The sequence below is a fragment of the Meles meles genome, chromosome 1 (assembly GCF_922984935.1).
Source record: "Meles meles chromosome 1, mMelMel3.1 paternal haplotype, whole genome shotgun sequence".
Lineage (NCBI taxonomy): Eukaryota > Metazoa > Chordata > Mammalia > Carnivora > Mustelidae > Meles > Meles meles.
In genome coordinates this window covers 141068634-141078662 of record NC_060066.1, presented here as the reverse complement: position 1 = coordinate 141078662, position 10029 = coordinate 141068634, and positions in this window count along the sequence as shown.

The following is a 10029-nucleotide window of genomic DNA, read 5'->3' as shown; positions in this document are numbered from 1 at the left end:
AACTCCCAAAGAGGAAAACATATTAAGGAGTGATTCCCTTTATTTTCCTGTAACGTTTGGGTAGTTCCAAGGGCTATCAGAGACCACACTGGGTCATTGTCTGATTCTTGGCAGCATAATTTTTGCCATCTTGGGGAAACTGACATCTCTCCTTTTAGATAGTAATTCAATCAGAGAGAGAGCCCCACTGCCGAATGCAAGACTATCCATAAAGCTCATGTGAGTTGTAATAGATTTTACTAAAGATCAGGGAGGACGTTTATTTTCCCTAAGATTTCTTTGCTTCTCACAGCTTGAAGGGAACCATGAACATTTCACTTCACTGAAGCCTAGCCCCTTTCTACCTTGCTGGCTCTGCTTTCCTCTGCCTCTTCTATTCTTCTGTTTACTCTCTACCTTGCCTTTAGGAACAATTAAAACTTATCTAACAAAGCAATTTAGCACCATTTTTATTGCGTGCTTTTCACGTCCTTGTATTCGCCCCCTCTGCTCCAATAGGCACGTCAATGAATTTTGACAATGCACATCTGTCTCTCTATCAAGAGGATCAGATGTTTAATAAATCCTTATCTTTTTATATTATCCTATATCTGTTCTGTTACAAGAAAGGAGGGCGGTGTGCGGAAGGCTCTGCTTTCAGATAGCACCCAGATACCTTTGCTTTGGAAACTCAGTAGCAAAATGTATCACAGAAGAGAGCCCTGCAGTTTAAATTGAATAAACGTTTTGGATTACACCACTCTTCTGCTGGCCAGTGAAATCCAGGTAGCCTTAGTGGAAGAATATGGTGTCTAAAGAGAGCACACAAAAGCACATTTGGGACAGTGGTCTAACGGAACACTTCTAACACATTTTGCTAGAGATTTAGATGATCAAAAAATAGCCTCTTGTTTTGTGCATACAGAAAGATACCTGGTTTCCTGGAAAGAAGTGTGTTATGAAAGTATCTCTTCGTTACTTTCATTTGCAATCTGAACTATATTCACAGCAAATGCCATTTCTGAAGGGACTTAAAAGACCCCAGAGATTATTTTTCTGGGTAAAAACCCCTTCATATTAGAACATTTTAAAACCTAATCAGTTTCACCTTAAACTTACAAGATGTTCTGTGTCAATTGTATTTTGCTAAAGCTGGGGAAAAAAGTAGTGGCTGGAAGTGTGTGCAGTTTGGAGGGAGCGAGGGGGAAAACATTATGGCTAAGAGTTCCTGCACCTCTCTCTCTCTCTCTTTTTTTAAAAAATTTATTTATTTATTTTCAGCGTAACAGTACTCATTGTTTTTGCACCACACCCAGTTCTCCATGCAGTACGTGCCCTCTCTTTTTAAGCAAGTGTATGGCATTTAGCATTTCAAATCTTTTACAGAGGGGCTAGTAATTTTAAAAAACCTATTTTTAGGGCTGATAGCATGACAAGGGATCATCTTCAATTTCAGTTCAGTTCATTTTCACCCAGTCATCACAGTGAGTTTTGTAAAAGAAGTAAGTCATGTCATTTTTCATATAAGCTTGTGGTTGTCATTCTGGGGCCACAATGTCCTCCAATCTACCTGCTGCTGGCTCCTCTTCCCATCACAATTCTCTCCACTTTAGGGCATGGACTTATTTACATACCGAACACACCCAACTCTTGTGGAATCAGGAATTTTGCACACAAACCCTCCTTCTGCCTGGAACTCTCTCCCCTCATTTCTTCCCTATTGCCGCTTTTATTTTTTTTTTATTATTTTTTTAAATAAATTTTTTTTAAAGATTTTATTTATTTATTTGACAGCGATCACAAGTAGGCAGAGAGGCAGGCAGAGAGAGAGAGGAGGAAGCAGGCTGTCCGCAGAGCAGAGAGCCCGATGCGGGGCTCGATCCCAGAACCCTGGGATCATGACCTGAGCGGAAGGCAGAGGCTTTAACCCACTGAGTCACCCAGGCGCCCCCCCGAATGCCGCTTTTAATGAAAAAAAATGAATCTTCCCTCAATCGTGAGGGTAAGACGGCTATCTAATCTAAATCGGGTCTCCCTTCTATACTTAATCAAGACACGCAGTATTATTCCTTTACAGTGCTTCTCAGACATTCAAGAATTACATTTGTGGGTGTCACTTGTTTTAATGTCTGATTTCTGAACTAAAAAATGCATGAGCACAGGGACCACGGCTATTATGCCAACCACAGAATCCCCAGTGCTTTCCACAGTGCCCAGCACATGGTCAGTGGTCAGTACATCGTCACTGAGGGACTAAATGCAGTCCTGTTTAAAAGTGCCCGCTTTGGTGTCAGTCAGGATTACACAGTGCCTTTTGCTCTCTGCGTTGTAACCTTGTAAAAAATTTATATGAAAAACCCAGGGTCAGTCCACAGTACATGAACTGAGGAGGGTGAGCTCTTGTCAGCCCTGTATTTGTTGCTGTCATTATCATGATCACTGTCACCTACGTTAGGCTTGCTTTGATTGGTCTGTGACTCAGAAAAAAACCACTCTGTCCAAGAGACAAATGTATTATACAAAACCCAGGCAGTGGAGGGGTTTCGCTTAGATTTCTTTTGTGTTATTACTGAGAGTTTGGGATTTTGATTTTGATTTCAGTTATTTACGTAACATTATTCTGAATGAAAAATAACAGGACAAAATACCGAAAACATTTAATGAACTAGGGCATACTTCCTCACCCACTGGTAAAGCAACAACAAACAAAGACCTGAAGAAGTACAGCGGGAATCAGTGGGTTGGATCATGTTACTTTTATTTTCTCTACAGTGAGGTTCTAATCAGCTTCCAAAGCCATCTTTTGAGTTTTTCAGAAAAATTACTCTAATTTTTCTTTGGAAAGCTCATTTTCAAGTACATTATGTAATCTTGTAGTTCACCATTTCCTGCAGATATTTTAAAGTTTTTCTTTTCTTTTTTTTTCTTTAAGATTTTTTTTATCAGGTTACTGATTATGACCTGAGCTGAAATCGAGTCAGATGCTTAACTGACTGAGCCACCTAGGCACCCCTGTCTTTTATTTCTTTAAGCATAGAGAATTAAAATTTTTTAATGTGCTGCTTTTTTTTAAGATTTTACTCATTTTATGGGAGAGAGAGAGGGAGAGAGAGAGAGTGTGTGTGAGCACAAGTGGGGGAGGGGGAGAGGGAGAAGTAGGCTCTCCCCTGAGCAGGGAGCCCACTTGAGGTCCTATCCCAGGACCCCAGGACCATGATCTGAACCAAAGGCAGCCACTTAAATGACTGTGCCACTCAGGTGCTCCTGATATGCTTTTGATAATTCTATGTCTAAAGACTTTGAAGGTCTCTACTTGCTTTCCTTTGTTTTTGCTCCTTCTTATTCATAGTGCATCTTTATACTGTGAACTTAGTTCAGTGTGACCTGCTTTTATTTTTTCTGTGTCAATATTTTATGGGATTCTTTGAGTCTCAGTGAGGATTTTGCCAGGTTCTTCCAGGAACATATTGGTTCTCTTGTCCAGTCCCACTTTATTTCCTTATCATTTTTTTCTTTGGATGCATGTTTTTATTTCTCTTGGGTAAGTAGCTTGAAGTGAATTGTTGGGTGATAGGGTAAGTGTATATTTAGTTTAAAAGAAACTGTTGTAATATTTTCCAAGGAGAGGTAGTATGTTATGTTCCCACCAACAATATATAACAGTGCCACTTATTCCACGACCTCACCAACATTTGGTAGTCTTTTCAATTTTAGCCATTCTGATGGGTATATATTCTTAACTTATGGTAGTTTAACTTACATAAATATGTGAATATTTTTTCATGTTCTTATTGGCCATTTGTATATCTTCTTTTGTGAAGCATCTGTTCAAGAATTTTGCCCATGTGGGGCGCCTGGGTGGCTCAGTGGGTTAAAGCCTCTGCCTTCGGCTCAGGTCATGATCCAAGGGTCCTGGAATTGAGCCCCACATCGGGCTCTCTGCTCCGCAGGGAGCCTGCTTCCTCCTCTCTCTCTCTGCCTGCCTCTCTGCCTAGTTGTGATTTCTCTCTGTCAAATAAATAAAATATTTAAAAAAAAAGAATTTTGCCCATGTTTTTTTAATTTAAAGAATTAATTTAATTGCTCATGAGCTTTTTATTTTTTAGAGCAATTTTAGGTTCATAGCAAAGTTGAGTGGAAAGCACATGTAGTTAGTACCCAAAGACAAAGATTCTTTCTTCTCTAATCTTTAGTGAGGGTCTCTTTGAGCTCTCTTATCTTCTCAACCAGGCCTTGACCTTGGTCCCTGTCCTTGGCTTGCTTATCCCAACTTTTTCTTTTTCTTTTTTTTTAAAGTAGGCTCCATGTGGGGCATGAATTCATGACCCTGAGATCAGGAACTGAACTGAGATCAAGAGTTGGACGCTCAACTGACTGAGTCACCCAGGCGCCCCTAGCCCAACCTCAGTAATAATCTTGCCAAGTTAGTTTATTGAGATTTTACCACCCTTGGTATCTGTTAAGATTCCTCACCACCTGCTCTTAATAGCATGGATTAAATGCTTGCATCCTCCCAAGAAAGAATTGCATATCAAGAAAGGAGGTACTTCAAAAAATATCTAAAAATATGGTAGCAGCTTTGGAACTGGGTAATGGATAGAGGCTGGAAGAGTTTTGAAGTATGTTTTGAAGAAATGCCAGTATTGCCGTGAAGAGAACTGGAAAGGTGATTCTCGTGAGAACTCAGACAGAGATGGGGAACATGCTATTGGAAACCGGAGGAAGGATGATCTTTTTCATAAAATGACAATTTTACTGAATCCTGTTCACACTCTAGAACCTTGTAGAATGTAGATCATATTGGATATTTAACTGAAGAGATTCTAAGAAAAGTATTAAAGGAGCAGCTTGGTTCCTTCTGACTGCCTATAGTAAAATATGAGAAGGGAAAAGAAGTTGAACACTACTTGTTAAGCAAAAAGGAACCGGAACTCAAAGGTTTGGAAAATTCTCAGGCTTTTCACATTACAAAAACATAAGAAAATGTTCTCAGAAGGGAGCAGAAAAGATGTGGTAGCAGATGGGCCATTTGATAAGGAGGTCAGTGTGGGTATGAACCACAAATGTAACTAGCCACCTCAATAAAAGGCAAGATCAGAGATGGGATTATACCAGCAGAAACCCTGTTAACTGGGATCAAATGAAACAGGATGAAATGAAGACAGACTCTCAGACTTCTTAGACCCAACAGACAACCACAGCGCTCTTCTCCTGCTAATGGGTGCTATTCTTCCAGACAAGAGGAGTAGGACCCTGAATTTGATTCAGACCCAGAGTGCATGGGCCTGGGGGCAGCAGGGAGCACAGCTGCCTGTACCTTGATTTCAAAGGGTAAGAGCAATACCCCGTGAAGTGTCTGCAGAGACATGACATCACTCTGTTGAACCACAGCCACGTACTTCCACCCATGCGGAGTTATAGAGGCAAGGCCACTCCCCCAGGGATCCAAAAGGCAGAGCATTAAGAAGAAGAGGATTGTTCTGGAGCCTTATGATCATAGAGTTTCCCTTGCTAGGTTTTAGACTTGCTTGGGACCTCACACCTTTTTTCTTTCCTATTTTTCCCTTTTGAAACAGAATGTCTATCTTTACCCTCTCCCACCATTGTATTTTGGAAGCATATAACTTGTTTGGTTCCATAGGTTCACAGGTGGTGAGGAATTTTGCCTCAGGATGGATCTTAACCTCAGATTTCCTCATGTCTGATTTAGATGATATTTAGGCAAGACTTTGGGCTTCAGAATTTATGCTAGAATGCATTAAGACCTTTGAGACTATTGGAATGGAATGAATGTATTTTGCACATGAGAAGGACATGACTGGGGGAGCCAGGGGTAGAATGTGATGGACTGAGTGTGTCTCCCCCAAATTCATATGTTGAAACCTAAATCTTCAGTGTGTGGCATTTGGGGGTGGGATTTTTGGGAGGTAATTAGGTCATGAGAGTGGAACCTTAATGAATGGAATTAATGCCCTTATAAACATTAGATGAAATAGAATCTCTCTCTGCTCTCTGCCATGTGATGATACAATGAAAAAACAACTATCTGTAAACTAGGAATCAGGCTCTTACCAGACACGGGAGCTGCTGACACCTTGATCTTGGACTTCCCAGTGTTCACAGTTGTGAGAAACAAATTTCTGTTGTTTAAGCATTGTCTATGGTATTTCTGTTATAGCAGCTCAAAGTGGCTAAGACTCTTAATATCTAAGTCCTTGCTGTCTTTAACATGAATCCTGTTAAGCCAGTTTGGCAAGACTCTCCCAGCCCTCATTACTTAGTACCTTTCCATTTGCAGAACCTGTCCCTCTATTTGTCAGCTATATATTCCTAGCTGGCTTTGCTATATTTGGAATTGAGCTCAGTATTTCTCTTCTGTTGCAACAGCCTGGACACCTATTGCAATAGTCTTGAGTAAAGCCCTCCTTACCATTTTAATAAGTGTCAGAGTAATATTTCTTTTATATTCTGGTTCTGCAACTCAGATAAAATCAACTTCATCCTTATCCCTCCAGCACTCTCAACCGAGACTCCAAAAACACATCTGTTAGACCTTTTTCCCCACTCCTGACTGACTGATCAGGGATCCATTGGTGAGTCTGACATGTGATCCAGTCCTCCAGATGATAGTCCATTAAATTGTGGTTAGGATTCATTTTGATTCTTAAGGGTCTGAGTGTATTCTTGAAACTGAGTTAGAACCTCAGACTTCTTTTTCACCACTGATTTAGAACATGGTAGCTTTTCAGTAGACTGAAGACCCCCCCCCCCCCCCCCCCCCCCCCCCGCCTTGAATCCCTGCTAACTACTTGCACCATAAAGGAGCCCTGGAGCAAAAAGTTTCAAGGTCACTGAATCAGACCTTAAGACCCTTCTTCATCCTCTCGAAATACAGTCCTCTAGATCCCATCCTCCAGTGCCTCCATATGCTCACTTCCCCTTTTCCTTCCCCTCTCAAAATGCTCTCTTGGTCTTCAGTTTCCCTTGACTACTTAATTTGTTGGATCTCAGTCTTCTGTACATGATGTTCAAGCCACTCCCACAACCTAATCCTAACAAAGACCAAACTGAGGAAGTAACATATAAACCTTGGTCTTGGTTAAAGATCCTCCCAGTTCCCACAAAGTAAGGGAAATCTAGGAGTGCCTAGGTGGTTCAGTCAGTTAAATGTCTACCTTTGGCACAAGTCCTGATCCCAGAGTCCCAGGATCAAGCCCTGCCTGGGACTACCTACTCAGTGGGAAGACTGCTCCTTTCTCTGTCCCCTACTCTGCTACTGTTCTCTCTCTTTCACTCTCTCTGTCTCTCTCTCAAATAAATAAATAAAATCTTTAAAAAATTAAAAAAAAAAGGGAAAATCTATTGAACAGTTTAGGAGGTCTTGGGTGCTTACTCTCTGAGACTCCCCAACTTATATAAACGTATCCATTTATTTGTGGGACCCAGAGATGCTTTTCTTTGGTTTGGGAAAACTAAATAAAAGATCTTGGAAGATTTTAAGGGATCTCAAGCTACTGATGAGTCTAGTCATATAATGAAAAAACTAAGGAAAAACTACTTGAAGCCATTCTGAGTTTTATCTTATTAATTGGTCATGTATTCAAAATTGTAAACAACTGAAGGATGAAATTGTGACAAATTATCATCACCAATTAAAAACTACTTCGAAAAATCACTCAGGGCTTGAACTTAATTAGCAAACAACCTTTGCTCTACCACAGGCTTTTGGAACGACCTGACTTGTGCTTCATAACACTATTAAAAGAAAGGAAGGAAGGGAGGGAGGGAGGGAGGAAGGAAGGAAGGAAGGAAAGAAGGAAGGAATTCTGATAGAATGCTGAGATATTTGAATTTTAGACATTAGCCTAGCACGGTAAGGATAGTATTTTTAAGTCTCATGCTCTACCGACTGAGCTAGCCAGGTGCTTAAGAATAGCATTTTTCAAAAGTAGAAAATACACAACCCAAGCTCATGGCTTTACAGTTAAAACAATTAGAAAAACTTCGGCCATTGGGTTTGGAAATGGCCAGCCCTCAAAAGGAGGGAAAAGACCCACATTCCTTCTTCACAGGAGTAATACTAACTCAGCTCTGAGGAAGTAGACCTTCCATGCCCTTAATTGTCACTAAATTCACAAGGTTATATAATCCTCATGAGTCAAAGGGCACCTACCACACTTCTCTTAATGATAGAGAACAAAATGAAGGTTGATGGAGGAAGAAAGATCGGATAGATGGGTGAAGGGTATTAAGCAGGGCACTTTTTGGAACAAACACTGGGTGTTGTTTGTAAGTGATGACTCACTGAATTCTCCAGAAACCAATATTGCACTGTTATTAAATAAGTACAGTTTAAATAAAAAATTTTTTTCCTCATAATTTGCCTCCCAGTCTCTCCATATCTCTATAGGATCTCTTAAGGATCAACACAATTTCCTTCTTAGCCTAACTATCGCAATAGTTTCATGAGATGGGATACTGAATTCATTGTGACCTTGAAGGATTCCCTTCACAAGTCCCCATATTCATCTCCCTCACACCTGTGTCCCTTAATGTCTTTGTCTGACCCCCTTAGTACTCATTTTACTGAAAATTGAAACCAACCAGTGGACAGGATTTCTCCCTTTTGTGGCAAGGAATTCTGATATCAGGCATTCATGGGATATGGAAACCCATGATAGAACACCATAATAGGTAGAGATAGATCCATTCATGTCACTCCCCAGGATTCCACAATATAATTTATAACAGGGGCTTGAGAGACCTGGCCAGTAATTCAGGAATTACTAAATAAGAGACTTCTGTTTCCTACTTATTGACTATGCAAAACTTTCATTTTGGCTGTTAAAAGACCTAAAATCTATTAATATGTCACCCTTCAAAACTACATACTCCAACCTTTAATACACACATTAGACTTTTCCCTTCCCACCCTAACTCCTCCACTCTCGATAGTCACTCAACCTTTAGGTACCTTCCCTTCATTGGGGGCTCTTGAGGGACCCCAGAAGCAGTTATCTGAGGCTGAGAAGACTAATTGTGAACAGTGGATATTTTACACAATTAGATGTATTTTTAAAACACCCAGCTAAATTAAACTTGATGTTAAATACAAAACAAAACAAAACAAAACAAAAACCACCCAGCTACTTAGTGTCTCCTTAGTCCCTCTCCCAAAATTTAGTTCACACACTGTCAGATTACATATGAAGAAAAATATTACAAGTCTCCTTCAACCTGCACTGCATTTCACAAATTTTGATAAGTTGTATTTTTGTTTTCATTTTTTTAAGTTTTTATTTTACTTTATGCTATTTTATTTGTTTACTTTTTTATTAAGATAAGAATTATTTGCCCCAGGGGTACAGGTCTGTAAATCATCAGGCTTATACGTTTCATAGCATTCACCATAGCACATAACCTCCCCAATGTCCATAACCAGCCACCCTATCCCTACCCCCCCCCCCACACCCAGCAACCCTCAGTTTGTTTCCTGAGATTAAGATTTTATTTATTTATTTGTCAGAGAGAAAGAGGGAATGCACAAGCAGGGAAAGTGGCAGGCAGAGAGAGAAGCAGGCTCCCCACTGAGCAAGGAGCCCAATGTGGAGCTCAAGCCTAGGACCCTGGGATCATGACCTGAGCTGAAGGCAGATGCTTAACTGACTGAGCCACCCAGGCATCCCTAAAGTTTGTATTTTAATCACCCGGTGCTCATCACCACAAATGCACTCCTTAATCCCCATAGCCTGTTTCACCTAACCCGCCACTTACCTCCCCTCTGGTAACCATCAATTTTTTCTCTAGAGTTAAGAGTCTATTTCTTGGTTTGTCTCTCTCTCTCTCTTTTTCCCTTTGCTTATGTTTTGATTCTTAAATTCCACATATGGGTGAAATCATGGTATTTGTCTTTCTCTGACTGACTTATTTCACTTAACATTATACTCTCTAGCTCCATCCATGTCATTGCAAATTGCAAGATTTCATTCTTGTTTATGGCTGAATAATATTTCATTTTATAAAATGTAGTATATAAAATATTAATATAAT